Here is a 21,908-nt window from a genome sequence, read left to right as displayed (position 1 = left end):
ATCTACATGTGCCTCAGTTTCCTTGTTTGTAAATGAGAAGGCTGGATTAGTCTTTGAAGAGGACTTCCATTTCCAAATCTCTGCTCCTGTGTTGTCTCCTCAGATAAAATGTTAGCTCCTTTGAGAGAAGAGGATGTTTCACCTTTGAACCTCAACATTTCATGTTGTACTTGGTACTTGGAATATCCTTAATAAATTCTGATTGATTGATTGTATAAGAGGAGAAAATTAAGAGCAGAAGAATGGGGATGGAAAAGGGAACCTTCTTCCTTTCCTCCAGCTTTGGTAGATGTATTGCCAAACTCCAGCTAGGAACATGGAATTTCCAGCTAGATGTCTCATCAGTCTTCTAATCCAACTCTTTTTACATATAAATAAACTGGGATCTACAAATTGGATTGCCCAATCACACAAGCAGTAAGAACTGGGGTTCGAATCCAGATTTTCTGACTGCATATTCATTTCTCTTTTCACTATAGCTCACTGCCTCCTCTAGAGGTTAAAGAGGCTTTTCACAGCTCCTGAGCTGACTTTAAGCCATTCTCTGCTTCTCCAATCAGAAAGGAAGCTTCACAGCTAAGTGACCTGCCTTCTATTACCCCACAGGGAGTTCCTTCTACTGCAAATCAGAGACCACCTAGGGGCCTCTAAATTGGTGAGTCCCAAAGCTCTCCTGCTGACTGCAGCCACCGCCAGTCTGCCCTTTCCCTAATGAGCTCATTTCATTAGCTAATGACTAGATAGAGCTTGGAGGATGAAAGGTACTGAATAAGACTGTTCTGAAGACTAAATGTCTTGCCTAATGAGCTTCCAGTTGCTGTGCGTTGGAACTTTTCGGCATCCATGTGACTTTTCAGTGTTCATCAGCTGACTATCCTATTAACAGAGCAAAAGCCAACATGTATGTTTGGGCCCTATGTGACAAAAGCAGGCATCCATGGTATTAATGCACAACTTGATTAAAGTTGTAGTTAAAAAGCTGTGAAACTTTCAAGTCATTTAATGCTTTCTCTTCTCTGGATCTCTCTCCACCTGTAAAATAGCAAGGTTGAATTAGTTCAGTGGTTCCTCCATCCCATGCTTAATAATATTATTGTTAATAATAATATATAATAATAAATAAGCAAACATACTTGCTAGAGGCTGAATAAGTGTGCCTCATGAACAGGGATTAGTTTTGCAAATATATATGTGGGTTTGTTATTGTGATTTTAACATGCAGACAACTGAGAAAATGGCCACTGACAAAAAGTTACTCCATCAATAGACACTAATGGTACAACTATCACAAAGGATATCCATGAAAATTTTTTCAGATTTAAAAGACATACTCAAACTTGAAAAGTTGGGAACAACTACAATAGGTCTGTAAGGTCTCTCCCTGACTTGACATTCTAAGGTCCTCTCTAACATTCCATGTTTATTTCAAAAAATCCAAAAACCACTTTTTTTAACACATTACATGCAAGGCATTATGGAGCTACAAAGGCAGAAATTACATGGTCCTATCCTAAGAAAATCTTATTCTACTGAGGAAGAAGAGGAGGAAGAGGAGGAAGAGGAGGAAGAGGAGGAGGAGGAGGAGGAGGAGGAGGAGGAGGAGGAGGAGGAGGAGGAGGAGGAGGAGGAGGAGGAGGAGGGAAATGGAGGAGGAAGTCCAACATGTACCCAAATAAGTAAATTTGTATGTGCATAAAATATCTAGGTAGAATGACACATATCTGTAATCCTTCCTAAGAGGGACACTGAACTTGATGAATCCTTTGAGTCTAATTCTGACCTTAAGAAGAGCCAAAGTCCATAACAATCTGGCAAACTTCCAAGAGTGAGGTGAGTATCTAAGGAAGGATGATCTAGCTCAGATTAGAATCAAAGCAGGTCAGAGCTTCTGTGTCAATCAGCAGTAGGACTTGGCCCCTGAGTTGGCACTGTACTTCCACCCTGGGTGAGATAGGGTTAAAAAAAAAAAAAAAAAAGGCTACAAAATAATTGGAAGACCACTAATAAGATTTGGGAGAATCCTCTTGAAGAAGGAGTGTCATACTTGGATAGAGCTTTGAAAAGCTGAGGGTTCCAAGAGGCACAGGTGGGAAGAGAGAGTTCTAAGATGCCAATTACCCTCAGAATTCTACATTCTAAGAGGCTGACTAGAATTTCAGCAGACAAAGAAGTCTGTGAAAGTAATAGGATTGGTAATATAAGTGAGCATAGATAGACTTCTAGTATTAGATTGCCCAAAAGAACTCAATTTTAAAAAGTCAGAGTGAGGGGTTTTCTCTAGAACATTTCCGCCCCTTGTCCTGAATTTTCTATCACCACGCCCATGGGAGTATACAAACTCAAAACCCAACAATCCTGAGGTTAGCATTTAATGTCTATCCTCACATATGTATGCCCTATGCTCTAGCAGCTATTCCTCACTGGTTGGTTGAGAAAGTCAAGCAAATATGAATAATAATCCTACTCAAGTCACAAGGCACTATGCAAGTCTCAAAGCTCCACCCGAACAAGATCAAACCATGCAGTGCTGGACAGCTCCTCCCATCCTACCTTCTATTAAACCCAAGCCTTTCTTCAGGTAACAGTGAAACAGACATATACCAGGTTCATAGCAAAGTATAGCTGTTTGGGAAGAATTGTGGAGCTGGAGATAGAGGGGAGACTCTGAAATGAAGAGAATCTCCATGAATGAGTGGAGCCTGGGAGGTTTCTGTGGAGCACATGAGATTTTGTGGGACTGAGATTGCATTGTTGAGATCCAGGCAAACAGAGTTCCACTGGGGAAGAAATCTGGGTCAGGGTCTCTCTGCTCTGCTTATGCTTCTCATCCTTTTCATTTTCGTGTCCCCCCATTTTACCCCTATTTGAATTAGCAGCCCTGTCTGTAATGGAGCAGCAGCACACATTGCTCTTTGGCAAACCATGGAATTAGATCTGGAAGCTTAGAGGTCATTAATTTCATCCTCTCATTTACAGATCAGGAAACTGAGGTAGAAAGAAAAAAAGTGACTTTCCCTATGCCGGTATACAATTTGTTCAGTTCAACTCAATTCAACACCATTAGATACCTATTCCATTTAGGATCCAGCCTCCATTCTGAGGGGAAGGTGCTGTTCTGCAACTGTTCAATCACATCTAATTCTGTGACTTAAGGTTTGCCATTTCCTTCTCCTGATCATTTTCTGGATAAGGAAACTGAAGCAAACAGGGTGACAGAGTCACATAGTTAATAAATATCTGAGGCCATATTTAACTCAAAAAGATCAGTCTTCCTGATTCAAAACCTGTATTCCATCCATTGCACCATGTAGCTGTTCAAAGAGTGGATAGAGTTGGGAAGCATTGAATTCCTGCTCTCACAAAGCTCACAGTCTCACAGGGAATGTAAAACAGAAACAGACAACTATGATGCAATATTTATTGGTGACGAGTCCAAGTAAAATGATACAAAAGATCTAAGAAAAGAAAGAGCTCTCTTGGCTGACAGAATGCTAGAAAGCAGTGAGGAGTCCCTATGGTAGAGAAGAAAAAGCAGTGGCCTTGGAGCCAGAGACCATTCCTCCAAGGTTTTCTTAGTTCTACCTTCAGGGATTAAACAGAACAGATCTTCTTATCTCCAATTCCCCACCCAAATCTCAATTTTCTAAGCTAAATACCTTTTGATCAATCTTTCTAAGACCAACTGTCTAGTCTCCCTATTCTGATCATCTTCTGGATGTCTTCCAACTATAGCTTGTCCTTCCTATTATGACCTATACTATGAGTGTCCTTCATGAAATATGGTACCACAGCCTCCATACAATACTCCAGATGCAAGACATAGTAGAACCAATTTCTCTAGACAAAGCTGGGTGGTATAATACATAAAGTGCTAGACTTAGAATCAAGAAGACTTGAGTTTAAGTCCTGCCTAAAATATGTATTTGCTGATTAAGTCTGGAAAAGCTACTTAACCTCAGTTTCCTCATATGAAAATGGGATAGGAATTGATTTCATGGATCCAGGGGACTCCTGGATGAAGAAAACCCCTGTATATGGATCAGCACGTTCTCTAGAATTTTTTGTCTAGGCCAAGGCTTCTTAAACTTTTTCCAGTTAGTGGATATACCCTAGGTATATAGGTATATAAAATAGGTATACAAATATTTACTTATAATAAATCATAATTTTACAACCCCACATTCCTTTATAAGACCCCATATGGGGTAGAAAGTTGCCTAGAGCACTTAATGTGATCTGCCCAGGATCAGACAGAGCGAGGACATGTCAGGAATATGACTTGAATCCAAGTCTTCCTGGGACAGCTCTTGATCTACAATATCATAGCTGTAAAATGGGAACAATAACAACACCTTCCTTGTGATTTGTGAGAATCATATGAGACAATATGTGTAAAATGTTTTGCAATCCTAAATGCTAACTAGCACTATTATTTTCCATATTCTGAACACCATGACTATAACTCTCTTAATATGACTTTATTTTTTGGAGGGAGGGGGACTCCCATGTCACACAGGTGACTCATGTTGTGCCCATAGTCCCACTAAAACAAAGCAGATTTTGTGACTTTTTAAAGAGGTTACTCTGAGCTTTGGAAGAAACAAGAATAATAGAAAGAGAAACTTGGCAATTGATAGACTTAATAGGACCAGGATACAACTAGGCTATTGAGGATATACTGTTGTTCAGACGAATTCAACTCTTCATGATCCCATTTGGGTTTATTTTGGCAAAGGTACTGGAGGGGTTTGCCATTTCTTTCTGCAGCTCATTTTACAGATGAGGAAACTGAGGCAAACAGAGTTCACACAGCAAGTAAGTGTCGGAGGCCACATTTTAACTCAGGCCTCCCTGACTTCAAGTTCAGAACTCTATCCACTGAGCTTCTTACTGCACCATTGAAGATATTAGTTGGGAACTAAAGGCCCAAGACTGCCCTTCCCAAAGTCTGCTACAATCCAACCTCTGCCTTCCCCTCCCGCAGAATCTGATATTCCCTAAATAGTCAAGATCTGCTTAAAGATCCCCCAATTTGTATACCAAGATCTCTGAACTTAGCTTCTCTTTATAATCTGCATAAGCATCTCCTCATTCACTTTCCTAATACTCCAGGGTTTAGTACAAACATTTTTTCCAATGTCTAGCTTTCCCATCAATCCAAATCATCTCTGTGCTGTAGCAGGACCCTGTCTGCATATATAATGTTCTTAGACACAAAGTTCCCTCTCCTAGACTGCCTGACTTACCCAGGGCCTGCCAGAAGACTTGCCGCCCTTCAATCCACTGCTCTCAGCCAACAAAGCTCTCCCTCGTGCTGTTGGGACCAGTAATATACCATTTTGCAACTATTAATTGTCACAGAAATATTAATTGTCCTTTCTACTGTGGAAGGAATGATGGGACTCCTTAAGCTAAGAAGAAATACAGAGAATTCTAGATTCAATTGGGAAAATCTTTGTTCAGCACTGATTTGCTGTGTGTCCCTACACAAGATATTTCTTTTCTCTGTGTCTCAGTTTGCTCATCTGTGAAGTGGGAATATTCTTGTATTGACCACTTCTCAGTGGGTGGTAGCAAAAAAACATTTCATTAACCTGAAAGTTCTATGAATAGAGGCAGCCTAGGGCTGGAGTCAGGAAGTCTTGAGTTCAAATTTTGTCTCAGATCCTTCCTAGCTAAATGACTTTAAACAAGTCACTTATCCATGTATCCTAGTAGCTAATTATTAAGTTAGTTAGCAGTAGTAGTAGTAGCAGAAGCTGCAGCAATGGTGGTGGGAGTGGGAGTGTGCCAGTCTCAGAGCTCGGGTTCAAATCCCACCCCTGACACATAAAGGCTCTCTTAGCTCCTCTAGGTACATTGGACAGCTCTTGCAGACTACTCATCATTCTGCAGAGCAGCTCCTCCCAGACTATATTGGTAAAGGAAATTTCCTCATCAAGACTTCCTGGTATCAATACAATTAGAGGTCTGGTCTCTACATCCCCAAAAGTTCTATTGTCATTATTACTAAGTCTTACCCTGCGCTAAATGAGTATTTTACAAATACAGGATAAATGCAGTGCTTAGATCAAAAACTCCTCATTAGATTATAAATTCTTTGTGAGTTGGGACTATCTTTTGCCTCTATTTGTTTAGCACATAGTAGGCACTAAATTGTCATCCTCAAAGGAACTCTAAAAGCACCAAGTAGTTTAAATTATAATCTAGTACCTCCATGATCTCACCCAGAGGTCGACTATAACATATCCACGCCTTTTAGGACCATTTATAATTTAAAAGATACTTCCTGGACATTTGCCTAAGGCAATTGTCAAGTCATTTGCTTAAGACACATTATTTGATAGCATTCAAGGTGTAATTTGAAGCTACTTCTTTCTGATATCAGGTCCAACCCTCTAACTGCTATTTCAAAGCTGCATCTATATTAAAAGCAAGAGAGAAAACCTAGACCATAATTCCACCCTCATACATGGTTCAGACCTGTTGCTATAAGATTGGGTGGGAGATTTTGAGGCAGAAAAATCATAAGAAATAAGAATTTGGGACTTAGGGGCAGATGGGAAATGCTGGATGATAAGGAGATAGCATTCTCCAAATCTGACCTCCCTATTAATTTCCATTCCTTCTTCCTCCAGGATATCCTGCTTAATAAATTCCGTGTGTGTGTGTGTGTGTGTGTGTGTGTGTGTGTGTGTGTGTGTATCTACATACACACACACATATATAAAACTGTATCACTCACCTGCTCAAAAACTCATCAATGCTATCCTGGTGTACACAAGATAAAATCCAAATGCATTGGGACATTCAACACCCTCCAGTCTGGCTTCAATCTGTCATTAAGCCTTTTCTTCCTCAATCAATCTTCTGATATTCCCAGCCTTCAGACAAAGTGAACCCATGTAAAATATTTATCTGGGACCCTAAGAAAAAGTATCCTCCAACCCTGGGATCCTAGGCTTGCCTAATTTCTGACATGATACTTTACTGGTGGGTCCTTCTGGGGCCTACTCTCTAGGATTCACAGGTTCCCCCAAACCACAGGAGGCTCTCCATCCTCTTTGATCCTGCCTAAGCTTAGACTAAAACCTAAGACATGAGAAGTCAAAGGAAGTTTGGGCCAGTCCAAACTTAGGTCCTTGTTCAATAAAAATAAAAGTTGGTGTTTATATGATTCTTCAACATTTGCAAAGCTCTTCCCAGAGCCTCATAACATAAATAATACAAAGATGATTATCTGAGTTTTAGAACTGAGGAAGCTGAGAGTTAGAGAGGAAAGGACACATTGTAGGTCATAGAGATAATGTTGTTGTTCATCCTTCACTCTTGAAGAGGACCAATGACATTATGAAGGCAATGAATTGACTTGCAAGTGAATTAAGTTTGAGAGAGAAAGAGAGCTATGCAAAGTCTTCAGTCTCACTCTCTCTTCCAGAGTCATTAGAATGAATGTTGAAACCAAGATTCTAATCCAGGTCATCTGGATTAGAAATGTTCCTACCCACTATAAAAACTATAGGAGACATTATAGTACAGTAAGAATATTGGGGTTGCAGTCAAAAGTCTTGTGTTCAAATTCTGGTTCAGGCACTATGTGACCTTAGACAAGACACTCACTCTCTAGAACATAGTATTCTAATTTTTATAATTAGGGAGTTGGACAAAATATCCCCTAAGGTTGCTACAAGAATTCTACATCCTGTTGTGGAAACAAAATTCTAGACCTGCTTTCTTCTATTATATCTTTAAAGCTTGCCATCATTGCAAAGGACTATGGGCAGACTAAACATTGCCACCTTGAAGGACTGTGAAAAAAAATTATTTTCCAAGAGAAACTATATGCCTATGTAACCTCATTGAAACCTTGGGGGATCTTTGAGGGAAGTGCTATTATTATCCCCATTTTACTAATGAGGAAATTAAGGCTGAGGGGTGATTTGTCAAGGGTCACTCAACTAGCTCTTCTTGGTTCCAAAGCCACAGCTCTAGGTAACCTCCATCACCTAGCAGCTTGCAGCCTCTCCCCACTCATTGATTTGGAGGAAATCATGAACATGAACAAAGTTCGACATCTGTATAGAAGCTGGTTTCTCCTACAAAGCTTCTTGGGAGCTCTGTACCAGTACCAGTCTGCCTTTCCATATGCCCAACTCCCTTCTCTAGGTAGCACCAAAGCTAGAACCAACATAGGGTGTTTACCAGATGATTTTCCTCACAACCAAGAGCCTTCTTATATCACACAGAACCACAAATCATATGGAACACATCTGTCCAGAGACTCAGGGGCCAACCCATTAATTCTCTCAATGCAGTCTTCCACTGATCCTACTTAGAGAGATACTGAGGTGAATAAAATCATCCTTACTCTCAGGAAGCTCCAAGTCTTCAGGCTTGTCAAGATATCTAAAACACAGGAAAATCTAAAAAGTAAACTAAATCTGGATCCTGCACTAGAAGAAGTATTTATCAAATGTTGCAGAGAGAAAGAGGGGAAGGTTTTCAGAAGAGGAAAAGAACGTTACCCATGAGGGTTCAGAGCTTCAGAGAAGAGGGTCTTTGGAAGGGCCCTGAAGGTTAGAGATAAAGGATTTAGGAAAGGTGAGGGTGGGTACAAGAGAAGAGTCTGAAAGTACAGTCTATGCTAAGACTCAGTGATGAGAAAACTCAAGCTATGTTCTGACATATTTTCTAAGCACAGCAACCAGACTGGAGCATAGAGTGAATCTAAGAGAATGATGAAAAATTTAACTAGAGAACTGGATTGGGGCAAATCGTGGAAGGCCTTGAGTGCTAGACTGAAACCCAACATTCTCTGTCTCTGCCCCACAGGGTCTCCTATATAGATTGGTCTATTTCTCTAAAAGAGTATTTTCCTCTCTTCTGGTTCACTGGATTTTCTAGTGTATAATTCAGGCTCAGCTGCATCTAACTATTGGCCCCATTTCATCATTTAATCCTTCATCATATTGATTGCCCTGAAAAAAATGACTTCCTTATTATCCATCTTGCAGAGTTTCCACTTGAAAGCCCAGCTAGTAAGGCATCCATCACATTCAAACTCTGCCTGAACTTCCCACTGGTTAGAGAAACTTCCACCCATCCGCCCAAGGGACTATCCTTAAGCTCCCTTGCCTTACAGGCAGTGAATCCAGTTTCCAACATCAGACCCAAGACCCATAAAGAAATCCCGTTAGAGGAAGAAGGGATTCACTGAGGCAGGAAAATCAGGCACAGTCTGAGAGCACAGTATAACAACTGAGCTGTCCAAAACTGCAACGGGATGAATCTTGAGGTAGTGATCTCCTCAGCACTTCTGGTCTTCCAGCAGCTCCTGAATGACCATTTGTCAGTGACTTTGGGAAGGAGACTTTAGTTTCTCTCCTCTTCTAAGTGAGCAGACAAATATTAGTGGGTCAGGAGCGAGGGGAAATATAGATCTGAGATCAAAAGAACGGAATTCAAAGCTTAAACCTGCCACTTACTATCGGTACAATCTTGGGCAAATCACTTTGCTGGTATGTAATCAGTTTAGAGAATTCAAGTGAGCAGGAATGAGGGGAAATACAGATTTTGGATCAAAAGAACTGAATTCAAAGCTTAAACCTGCTTCTTACTACCTGTACAATCTTGGGCAAATCATTTTGACTGTTGGTAGGTGATTGAATTCAGAGAATTCAAGCATAGAAAAAGTCTCATGCTAAATTCATCCATTTATTGATTTAATGGACATTTCCACACATATCACAAAAAAGACTTTAAAACATGTTCTCTACTTTGCTGCCGTCCTCATATCCCAGCTCTGAGCTAGTTTGAGGAAATAATGGCCCACAGATGTTTAGGGTTGTGAAATTTTCTACTGAAGTACCCAAAAGAGGGGGCAGCTCAATGGATAGAGCAATGGGTGGGGTGTGTAGCCTAAATAAGTCAATTAATGTCTCTTTACCTTAATCCACCATTTCCTGGCAAAGTACTCTAATGTCTTTACCAAGAAAATCTCATGGCATGCTATGGTCCCCAGGATCACAAGGAGTCAGACACCACTAAACAATGACAAGCAGAAGACAAAAGAAGCTAGAGTCTCTTACAAGTGCATCGATTGACCTGTTGTTTACAATGCTGGATCTGGAGTATGGAAGAACTGAGTTCAAATCTACCTTTAGATGCTTCCTAGCTATGTAACTCTGGGCAAGTCCCTTAGCTTCTATCTACCTCAATTATAAAATGTGGATCAAAATAGCACCTACATCACAGAGGATCACTGAGATAATATTTACAAAGTTCTCAGCGCAGCATCTGGTACATAGTAAGTACCTAATAAATGTCTCTGACTTTCTTTCCAATTAAAGGGAAAGAAAATAAAGCTAAGAATAGGGGATGCTGAGATTTTTTTGGAATCAGCTCTGGGGTTGTACTCATGAAAATTCATCATCAGTCCACATGCCCTGCCGCCCCTTCTGGGTAAAGAAAATTATCTAATTGCCCAACATCTCTGGGTCTCAGTTTCTGTACCTACAACATAAAAAGGTTGAACTTTAAGCTTTCTAAAGTCTTTCTAATTTTAAATACCGTGACCCTTTGTTGACTGGCTCTATTGTGTATGAAAGTATACCTCTCATTTCCAATTTGAGAGCTAAAAGGAATCTCAAGCTTGACCTATACATGTGAGAAGTCTTCATTATAACATACTAATAGGTGGCTATCCACACTACTTGGAGATCTTTAGTGAGGGAAAATCTGCTACCTCTCCTGTGACCATGTCTTTACTTATATAGATGCAGTAATCTCCCAATGGAAACCCAAGCTCCTCAAGGGCAGAAATTGTTCTGGTTTTGTCTCCATAAATCCCCAGTATCTTTGTATGTCCCCAGTATCTCCCACAATGGATACTTAATAAATATCTATTTAATTGAATTAATTTGTGGCTCGAATAGATCCTTCTAGTAAAGGACATCCTATTATTCTTCTCAGAATGACCTATTCTTCTCAGAATGACCTTTTCCCCTTCTCTATATCCTTTATAATGGTTCTCCCAAATCTCCTCTATCCTTAAAGCCTCAGAGTCACTTCATCTGTCTCAAAGGCCAATCTCATCCACACCTTTGTGGAGACAATTAGATCTAACCAACAGGAATTTCCCCTATCCTTCTCTTCTATTCCCCTAAACTTCTTAGTAGTCTTGTCCATTCACTCCTCTGTTTCAGTCTTGGGAAAAGAAGTAACTTCTTCCTCCAAGATGTCTAAAGCTAATCACTCCACTTAGATCCTTAATTTCATCTCCCCTATGATGGATTTGATTGTGTTGGGGACAATGTCTTTGTCACAGACTTTGGCAAAGTAAACACATATGTTAAAGGGAACAGAATGATACATCTACCTCTCCTTTCTGGTTGGAACTCACTTACCTCTTTTTTAGCTTCAGAATCAAAGTTTTTTCTTCTGAGTCCTTCAGAGAAGTAGACTCTTGTTAGTCTAGGTTTTACTAATTTAATAGATATACAATTCACAAATACCAAAAACGACATGTGCATTGCCAACTTTGTGATAACCCTAGGGTCTCAATATGAAATTCCACCTGAATTGGAGCTTAGAAATGTTTCTTGTGACAGGACAAATCGTCATCTCTCTCAACTCTACTCTCCAGGCATTTTGTGTTTTTGAAGATAGTGCTCCCACTATTTTCCCTCATTATAAATTTCAACTCTTATCAATTTATTTTTTTACTAAATCTGAAGGGCTTAGAATCCAAGAATCTCAGAGTTTAAAAGGAATTCCAAGAGAATCTAATCCAACTTTCCTCCCTATGCATGAATTTAATTTTATTTCAACAAGTATTTCTTAAACAATTACCATATGCAAAGCCCTGGGCTGAATACTAAAGGTACAATAGAGCCTGGACCTCCCAGGAGCTTACAATCAGAAAGAGAGAAGACATATACCCAATCAATTGATATAGGAGACAAAGAGATAAGTGGAAGTAAGAATATCAAAGATTCTTGAAAAATTGAGGAAGAAACAAGGGTGTGCTGGGAAAGGTTTAGCAACCATTTCTCACCCCCCCAAAAAAGTATGCAATAGACACTTTTACATTTAATCTTCATTGTTAGTGTTGTCTCTATCACTTTCTAAAATCTAGACAAGCAATAAAATAACAAATTTCAAGCAAATTATTTATAGATTTGCCAGATTTCTGAGGTTTGAATGAAAATTTAACAATTGACTCTTAGGAGAAGGTTCAAGCTGATTCTACAATACCCTTGGGGAGGGATCATTTTCACCAAAGGATGGATCAGAGAAGACTTCATGATAGAAGAGGCATCTAAATTAGACTTCAAATGGAAATGTCAGGAGGATGGGGGGAGGAATCCATGGAAAGGCATAGAAGATAATTTAAATAAATAGCTAGAGATAGGAAAGAGCAAGGAAGAGAATTAAAGATAGAAAGTAATATTGTTCAGTTAGAAGTTTGAATATGAGAAATGGGAAAGAATAACTCAAAAAAATCTGTAAAAGTAGATTAGAACTAGATTGTGAAGGACCTTGTATGTCAGAATCAGCAATTTGTAATTGCATTTGCTAGAAACTGGGTAACCCCTGAAGCCTTTTGCTTAAAATAATGATCATTGTGAAGTGTGAAAATATCACTTGGGTAATAGAGTGAAGAATAGATCAGATTTGATTTTTCTTATGCAGCATGATAATTGTGAAAATATTATAGAAGAATTGCACGTGTTTAACACACATTGGATTACTTGACATCTAGGGGAAGGGATGGGGAGAAGGAAGGGAGAAAAAACTTGGAACACAAGGTTTTGCAAGGGTGAATGTTGAAAAAATATGTTTGAAAATAAAAAGCTTTAAAAAAAAAGAATGGATCAGAGAAGATGATGGTCTAGAAAATGAAGATTAATTAAAAAGGATGTTGCAATAGTTCAGGCAAAATATGAAATGTGGGCTACCTCTTCACAATAGCAGAAATGGGGGATTCATCTGCATATGGTATATTCAAAGACAAGGTTACTCTGCCAAGTGGTTTTGCTTAACTAACTGTTTTCCTTTGTTAGAAGATTCACAATAGGTACATGTAGATATGTGTGGGTAGAGAGATTATGCGATCAATAGTATCAAAACAAAAAAGTATCAACTGTGATGTTTTTCAAAAGGAAAAGATATGGGTCTAATTTATTATGGTTGATGTTGGAATGTTTGGTAGATCCCAATTGGACCCACCAATACAAAGTGACTCCTTTAACCTCAAAGATCTCGGGGTAAGAACTGCTTCCCTTGAGGGGGTGGGATGGCAAAATATGGAAGCACAAACTAATGACTTTCATCAGATAGTTGAAGCTGCTTATCCTAGGCCAAGTGAAGAGAAAGGATTGGGTGTGAGCAGTCTTACAAAGGTAGAAATAACAAAACATCATTGGATAGGGGGAAGGGGAAACCTGAGGATGATTAGGATTTTGAACCTTTGGCTTCTGGGAGGAGGTAGTATTTAAATAGAAACGAAGAAATTAGGAGAGAGGAAAGTCTTATTGTTTTGTCCTCTTTGAGAAATGGTTCTGCTGAGATGTATTGATGAGGCTGTCCAACAGGCAGTTGTGAATACAGAACTCTGTCTCCAAGGAGATTCTGAGAGTGGAGGTCAACATTTAAATCATCTACACTGGGGTGGGTGATTACTGAAGTGCTGGAATAGATGAGAGTAGGTTTATGGTCAAGAAGGCTATTAGTGACCTCAGAGAGAAGGGGCTTAAAGATTTCAGAGGCTTAAATAGCAAATGGATAGAGAGAGATAGAAGGCATCAAAAGTAGCTCACTCCTGGGAGTTTGGCAGCTAAATATGTTTGTTGGTGATTTATTGATTGATTGAAAAGGAAGAAAAAAGATTAGATGATGACTTTAAATGGAAGCAGAGTCAAGGAAAGGTTGTCTTTAGGTAAAGAAAACCTGCAATTTGAAAAGAAAGGACTCAGTCAAGATGAAGAGATTGAAGATAATTATATCCGGCATTAATGTAGTGCTTTAACATTTTATATACTTATCTCCTTTAAGCCTCATAACAACCTTGTAAAATAGGTTGTATAGGTATTAATATACCCACTTTACAAATAAGAAAACTGAGATTCATACAGGTTAAGCAATCTCCCAACATATAGTCGGAGCCTAATAAATGCTTAGTTGATTGATTAAGTAATAAGCACACCCAATAAGTGTCAGATCATCTTGACTCCAAGCCATATGCTCCACCTACTCCTTCAACCCACTTCCCATATATCTGAGAATGGGGAGAATTAATGGAACAGGTTTTTGCCTTTGGAACCAAAAACAGAGAAAGAAGGTTCAATCTGTATTATTTTGGGCAAAAAAGTCACTCCAGTGAGGCTTTAGGAAAAAGTGTTCCTTCATGGAGGAAAGGGAGCCCACAAGAAGCCTTCATGGTGAGGTAGGGCTGAGAGAACTGGAATCTCCAACAGCAGAAGTGGAAAATAACCCCTCAAAACAAGAGTCTCAAGAGATATCTTGTTACCCTCATATTGCACTGCAGAAATCCCTCTAAACAATCATCCAATTTCTTGGGGTCATTTGCTGGGTTCACTAAGTTATGAGACAGCCCGTTCTATTATTGGGCAGCTTTGGCTCAATTCAATCCAGCAAGCAGTTATTAAGTACTTAGCTTTAGAAAAGCATTGTGATAGGCACTGTACCTAAGAATAAATCAATAGGTTGATAGATATATAAGGCATTTGTTAAGTTCTTATGTCCAAAGCACTGTGATAAGCACTGGGAATCCAAATTATAACATGCTAGACAATTCTTGCCTTCAAGGAGCTTACATTCTAAAGAGGGAAGACAATGCATAAAAGAAAGCTAAAAAGAAGTAGTAACTGTTCACTTGTGGTGATATGGTTGATTTTTCATTCCATTCACAAATATATATAATGCCGTGTAGGTTTGTTGAAATTTCCTTTCTACCCAGGTTACTTATACCTTCGGAATCTAATTCTTACCGTGCAACAAGAAATTCGGTTTTACACACACATATTGTATCTAGGTTATACTGTAACACATTTAACATGTATGGGATTGCCTGTCATCTAGGGGAGGGAGTAGAGGGAGGGAGGGGAAAATTTGGAAAAGTGAATACAAGGGATAATGTTGTAAAAAAAAAATTACCCATGCATATGTACTGTCAATATATATATATATATATATATATATATATATAGGGAGAGAGAGACAGACAGACAGACAGACAGACAGACAGACAGAGACAGAGAGAGACAGACAGAGAGAGAGAGAGACAGAGAGAGAGAGAGAGAGACAGAGAGAGAGAGAGAGGCAGAGACAGAGAGAGAGAGAGAGAGACAGAGAGAGAGACAGAGAGAGAGAGACAGAGAGAGACAGAGAGACAGAGAGACAGAGAGAAGAGGAAAGAGACAGACAGAGAGAGAGAGACAGAGAGAGAGAAGAGGAAAGAGAGAGACAGAGAGAGAGAGAGAGAGAGACAGAGAGAGAGAGAGACAGAGAGAGAGAGAGACAGAGAGAGAGACAGAGAGAGACAGAGAGAGACAGAGAGAGAGAGAGACAGAGAGAGAGAGAGAGACAGAGAGACAGAGAGAGAGAGAGACAGAGAGAGAGAGAGACAGAGAGAGAGAGAGAGAGAGAGAGAGAGAGATCCAAAGCCCAAGGAAGTTCTAGGATTGAGGTCCAAGGTAATAGCCCAAGTGGAGATGGCATGTCTGGATATATTCAGAGAGGCACAAAACAGCTTACATTATACTAGGAAGACATACTGTCAGTACATATAAGCAAATACAAAGTATATAGACAAAATAAATACAGTAACTGGGAGGATTGGGAAGTGACATCTAAATCAAGGTTTGGCTGAAATTAGGGATTCCATGAGAAAAGGTGAAGGGAAAAGAGATCTCCAAGCTTACTGGGGAAAGTCAGCTTCTGCAAAGGCATGGGAATAAGATGAAATTTCATGCACAGAAAAAAAAAAAAAACAAGTAGACCAATTTACAAAGCACAGAGTACATGAGGGGGAGGAATACGAAATCATTATAAAAAGATAGACTGGAATCAGACTGTGAAGGGCTTTCAATGTCAAAGAAAGGAGATTGAAGATTGTTGTAAAAGTAATAAGAAGCCCAAGAAGTATCTATAGCAGGGTGATGACCCGGTCAGACCCGTGCTTTGGGAACATTGCTTTGGTAACTGGTGAGGGAAGAGTCTTGAAGTAGGCAGACAGATGAAGAGTCTACAACAACAGCACAGGTGAGGGTGGATGAAAGCCTGAGGAGGGCAGGATAAATGGAGAGTAGGGAACATTTACAAGGTGTGCAAGGAAATAACATCAATAAAACTTAGTTGAATATAGGGGTAGAGAGGAATGAAGATGACTCAATGTGAAAGCCTGTTAGTAACTTCAATAGAGGAGTAGGCTTGACTGAAAGGGATTCATGTTGAGTTGAATATTGTCTCCCTGTGACTTCTTCGCATTGATCTTAATTTTCTATTCTGGGATCAAAATGAATAGATCTAATCTCTCTTCCACTTGGCTGCCTTTATGCCTCCCCTAAGTCTTCTCTTCTCCATGTTAGTACTTCTAACTTCTTCAGTCATTTCTAATATAGCATAGTCTTCATTTCCCAAAAACTAGTCAATGAATTAACAGCCACTTATTAAGCACTTCTCCGATGGGCACTATGTTCAGACAAAAATAAAACAGTCCTCAGGAAGCTTGCATTCTAGCAGGGAAGGCAACGTGTACACATACAAAAAATCATGGTGGTTTTGGAATGGAGAACAAAGAATCAGAAACTTCTCTTAGAATTGGAAGAACCTCACAGATCATTTAATCTCACCCTCTCTTTTTCAGAAAGGGAAATTGAGACAAGAGAAAGAAAGTGATTTGTTCATAGTTAATGTTAAATCCAGGAATAGAATTTGCTTGAGAACTTTAAATAACTATTGATAATTATTGATATATTTTATCATCATATCACCTTTGTTTCCACATATATTCTTTTTTCTTACCTAGAGATACAATTCTTGTTTAAAAAAATAAAAACCAAAGAAAAACAAAAGCAACTGAATAAAATTAATCAACATATCTATCGAATTTGAAACTCAATCCAATGTTTCTCACACATCATCCTTCATCTCTATTAAGAAGAAAGAATAGTGCATTTTTTCATTTCTTCTTTGGAGATATTTGGATCATTACCATTTACACTGCATTTAGTTTCATTTTGGTTCATTTTTTACATTATCATAGTCATTATGTATGTTGTTTTCTTGGCTCTGTTGACTGCTCTCTGCATCAGTTCATACGAGCCTTCTGATGTTTCCCTGAAAGTCCTTTTCACCAAAGGATCATATAGTAGTACACCTGGAGGCTGAAAAAAATATGACTTTAAATTCTTGCCTCAAGGATTTGGGCAATTTACTTAATCTTTGTTTCAGTTTCCTCATCTGTAAAATCGGATAATATCATTTACTCCCCCATACAGCAATGTTATGAGGGGTAAAATGATAACATTTGCAAAGCACTTTGTAAATATTAGAGCATTGTATAAATGCTATCTATTTATATACTCTCCCAAAAGGAGGATAGGCTTCCAATTAAATATTTGTTGCAATTTGTGATTTTGGAGAAGCCTTTTTGCAAGGAAAAAAATGTCATTCTCTGTCCAGAAAATTATATATAATCAATTCCTAGATTTCCATCCATAAAGCAGAGATTTTTCCCTCATGGGGGTAGTATGAGAGAAATCAAGGTGGCACTGGGACCAAATCCTTGCTTCTGGGAGCAAGAAAACAGTCAGCAGAACCCTATCAAGGAGATTGTCTGTACTTTGGTATGATTTTTCAATATTATTTCCCTCTTCTAGAAAGCCAACATTTCCCAGACTGAGTTTTCATGAAATATTTATCTAAGTTAGGCTATAAGCCAAGTGCATAATTTGGAGTCCTTCAAAATAATCAATTCTGAGTTCTGGTTTTGGATAAAACATCCAAGATTCTACTTAGAGAAAAATATCGGCAGGATCAGGTGGTAGAAAAACTCTGGTGTGAGAAATAGAGATCCTGGGTTCTAGTTTTAAGCCTGCAATAAATTTATTGTTCCATACCTCTCTGAGTCTCAAATTCCCAATATGTGTGTGTGTGTGTGTGTGTGGTTGTATGTCACTCATTATAGATTATGTATATTCACATGGATTGTCTAAATGCAGCTTGAAGAGAGACATTAATAACCCACTCTTCTCCCCAAGAGAGTGTAACTCTTGCCAGTAGAATGGCCATGACGCTGGTTATTCTATTCCTCTCTGAGCAAGGGTACCTACCATACTAAAATCACATCTATCTTCAAACCCCAAATATTGTTTACCTCAGAGAATTATTTTTTAAAGTTCAAATTATCTTCCTACAAGATTCTATTATCCCTTAAAGATAAAAGGTAATTCCAGTTTTACACCTAGCAGACAACTCCTTTCCACCAAACTAGTTACTCTAAAGGCCATCACAACAAATAGTGAATAAACCTGTTTATCCAAGCAGATGCAGAAATCAAAAAAGTTCTAAAAATTAGACTATACTGGAAAATATATAGAGTAAATAAATATCTCCCAGTGGAAGCAAAATAGATTAACCAAGACAACCCCCTATATCACCCAAAGATCTCTAGGGAGATGAGCTGGAAATCAGACATGTTAAGACAACAGTTCCTCTACATGAGTGCTACTTCCCAAAATCTCTTCATTTTCTTCCTAAGTCTTTTTCGAAAGAGAGTCTGAAATTACATGTGTTTTTTCTCAGAGGAAGAATAAAGAATGTCTCTTGTCTCTAAATCTTTTATACCAATTCCACACCTCTCCCACAGTGCTATGGAACATTGAGTCATTATTCTCTCTATAAATGAGGAAAGGCTTATACAAATTCTCCAGACTTGAATCCCAGGCTACATGTAAAATGAGATAATTGGAACAGTTGTCTTAAAGGTTCCTTCCAGCTTTTATATTCTATTAGTAAAATTTTGGCCTAAGTCCCAACTATTAGAATTAGAATGTTATATTTCTGAGAAAGTTAAAGCATCGCATTATGCAATCACAGGTTTCAAATTTAAAGGATCTTAAAGATCAACTCGATCAATTTGATCAGTTTACAAATGTGAAAATTAGGGCCCCAAAATGACTTGCTTATGATCACAAGGTTGGTGGTAAGTAGCATAGCCAGTATTTAAACCCAAGTTCTCTGACTACAAATCTGGGACCATGGTAATGTCAGTGAGCTCATAGCTCATTAAGCAAATGGAGGCAGTAATGGGTGGTCAGGATGTTCCTTGAGGGTGTGATATATTCATCATAGAGTATTGTGCATGGTCCAGTGATGCAACTATATTATAGCTGAGCTGAAAGGGAACTCAAAAATGTGGTAGGTTCTCTGCTGCCTCTCTATTATTATCTAGTCTCATGCTTTCATTATATAAATGAGGACACTTAAGAGACAGGCTGGTATAGAAGAAAGCTTTGGTCCTCGAGTTTGGAGAAATCTGAGTTCAAATCCCAACACTTACATTTAGCAGCTATGTGACCAAGTGACCAGATTTGGTCTCCTAACTTCAGTGTCCTCATCTGTAAAATGAAAATGATCCTCATATTCCATACCTCACAGAATTGTCATGATGATAAAATAAGACAATGCATCTCAAATGTGCTGCAAACCTTATGAATACAAAATATTATTATATTTTATATATAATATATGCATTTATATATTATTATATATGTATTTATAATTATAATATATAATTTAGTATATGATTAATTATATATGTAATATATAATTATAATATATATGTAAAATATATATTATATTATATATATATTGAATGTCAGCAATAAGAAAGGCCTTAGAAAATAGAGTATAGAACATAGAATTCTAGGATTGGGTGAAACTTTAGAATATAACATATAAACTTCCAGTACAGGAAAGAACTTTAAAATTCAACTCAATGCTACAAAAAAGTCACTGTCCTAGGTCCTGCAGATATAAAGACCTAAGAGTTTATTACTGTAAATTATATGTGGTGGGCTTCTGTCTAATTATAAAGACATTTGATTAGCATATGCCCTGGATAGATGTCTGAACTGAATCTGGCCTTCCTCTTTCCAAAAGAGGCTATAATTTTTGTCTTTGTGCCGAGCAGAAAGGGGACATTGATCCTTCTACTACTTATCACTAAGAGGACTATTGAGCTAGAATTATATCTATCAAACACATCCCAAATACTGATAATCTACTAGTAAAATACTTTGGGAAACCTGGGATCAATATCACTTTCCATAAACCTTCTCAAGAGGAGGGTAAGACTTAGTTTAACAGAATTATCTGAACTCCTTCCCATCAAACACTGTTTGCACAAAAGACAGTCCCAAATAACTAGTACCTCTATCCAAGCAAACAATAAGTTATATAGATTAAAATATACTGAGAATTAAACAAAGGTAAATGGGATCTTCAACTAAGAACAAGATAAGGTCTCAATTCAAATCATGAAAGAACATGTGACTTAGAAATCCATTCCAAGCTTGGGAAAAAGTAGAGTTGTACAATACATAGCCAGATCCCACTTCTGATACTTACCGCCTGAATGACTTCTGGCATTTCTCTTCCTCAACCTTATCTGAAAAACAAGAGTATTGTAGTAGTTGATCTCCAAAGTCCCTTCCAGCTCTGCTCTCTGTTTTTTGCCTTTTTTCCCTTGGGATTTAAGCATGGTGCCTGGTGCATTTATTAAGATGCTTATTGACTGACTGTTAGCTGATATAGAGATGAGATATGAAACAACAAATTCAAAGAAGGGCTAGATTGGCTAGAACATGGAAGGAATGAAGGTCAGCAATATGTTTGAAATAGATGGGAACCAGATTTTGGAGCTTTACATGCCACACTAAGAAGTCTGATTTTCTTAGAGAGACAATGAAGATTTTCAAGCAGAGGAGTGCTATGTTCTAATCTTTGTCTCATGAGTATTTATTTGATAGCTATATGGAAGATATTTTGGAGAAGGGAAGACTGGAAGCTAGGAGACCAGGGAGAGGGTTATTGCAATTGTCCAGAGGAGAAGGATAATCACCATGTAAGGGTAAAGAAAGGAATAGATGTGAGTAATATTTTGGAGACAGAATCAACAAAACTTGACAATTAATTAGATAAAGGGGTGAGGGAGAAAGAAAAAAGAAGGCTCCAGGTAGTAAAACTCAGGAATGGAATTATGGTGTTAGCTTTAACAAAAATAGGAAGGTTTGGAGGATGGGTTTAGAACATAGAATATAAACATAATGTCAGAGCCAAAAGGAATCATGGAGAGTGAGTCCGTTACCCAGGTGAGGAAATGGAGATGAAAATTATAGAACTTCAAAGCAGGTTGGTAGATTCTCTGGAACTTCAAGATTTAGAGAATTACCTACAGTTCTCAGAATTTAAGTGACTTGCCCAGGATCACACAGTCAGCCAGTGCTTGAACCCGAGTCTTCTTAGTTCTAAGACCACCTCTCTAGCTACTACATCATGCTGCCAACCAATATTTTCAAAATAAGATGTAGCTTTAAATTCCAAAGGAGCTGTATCTAGCTAAACAAACCTAACACTTCTCTTCTCTTCCCCAGAAGTATGACTTCAACTTAAATCATCATCTCCTGCTGGACAGACTTTCAGAATACATTTATGCTCACCTTTCTGCTCTTACCAGGTCACTCAGATGCCAGTTTCTTTCTAGCCTTGACCGGAGTCAAGCTCTTCTCTCCTAATAAGACATGTTACTTGCTGGGAATGATTTTTACTTCCAGGTATCCTTGCACTCGCAGGCAAAATGGCTTTTCCTTTCATATCTCAGT

Source organism: Sminthopsis crassicaudata, chromosome 6 (genome assembly GCF_048593235.1).
Source record: "Sminthopsis crassicaudata isolate SCR6 chromosome 6, ASM4859323v1, whole genome shotgun sequence".
NCBI classification, from domain to species: domain Eukaryota; kingdom Metazoa; phylum Chordata; class Mammalia; order Dasyuromorphia; family Dasyuridae; genus Sminthopsis; species Sminthopsis crassicaudata.
This window is presented reverse-complemented; position numbering follows the sequence as displayed.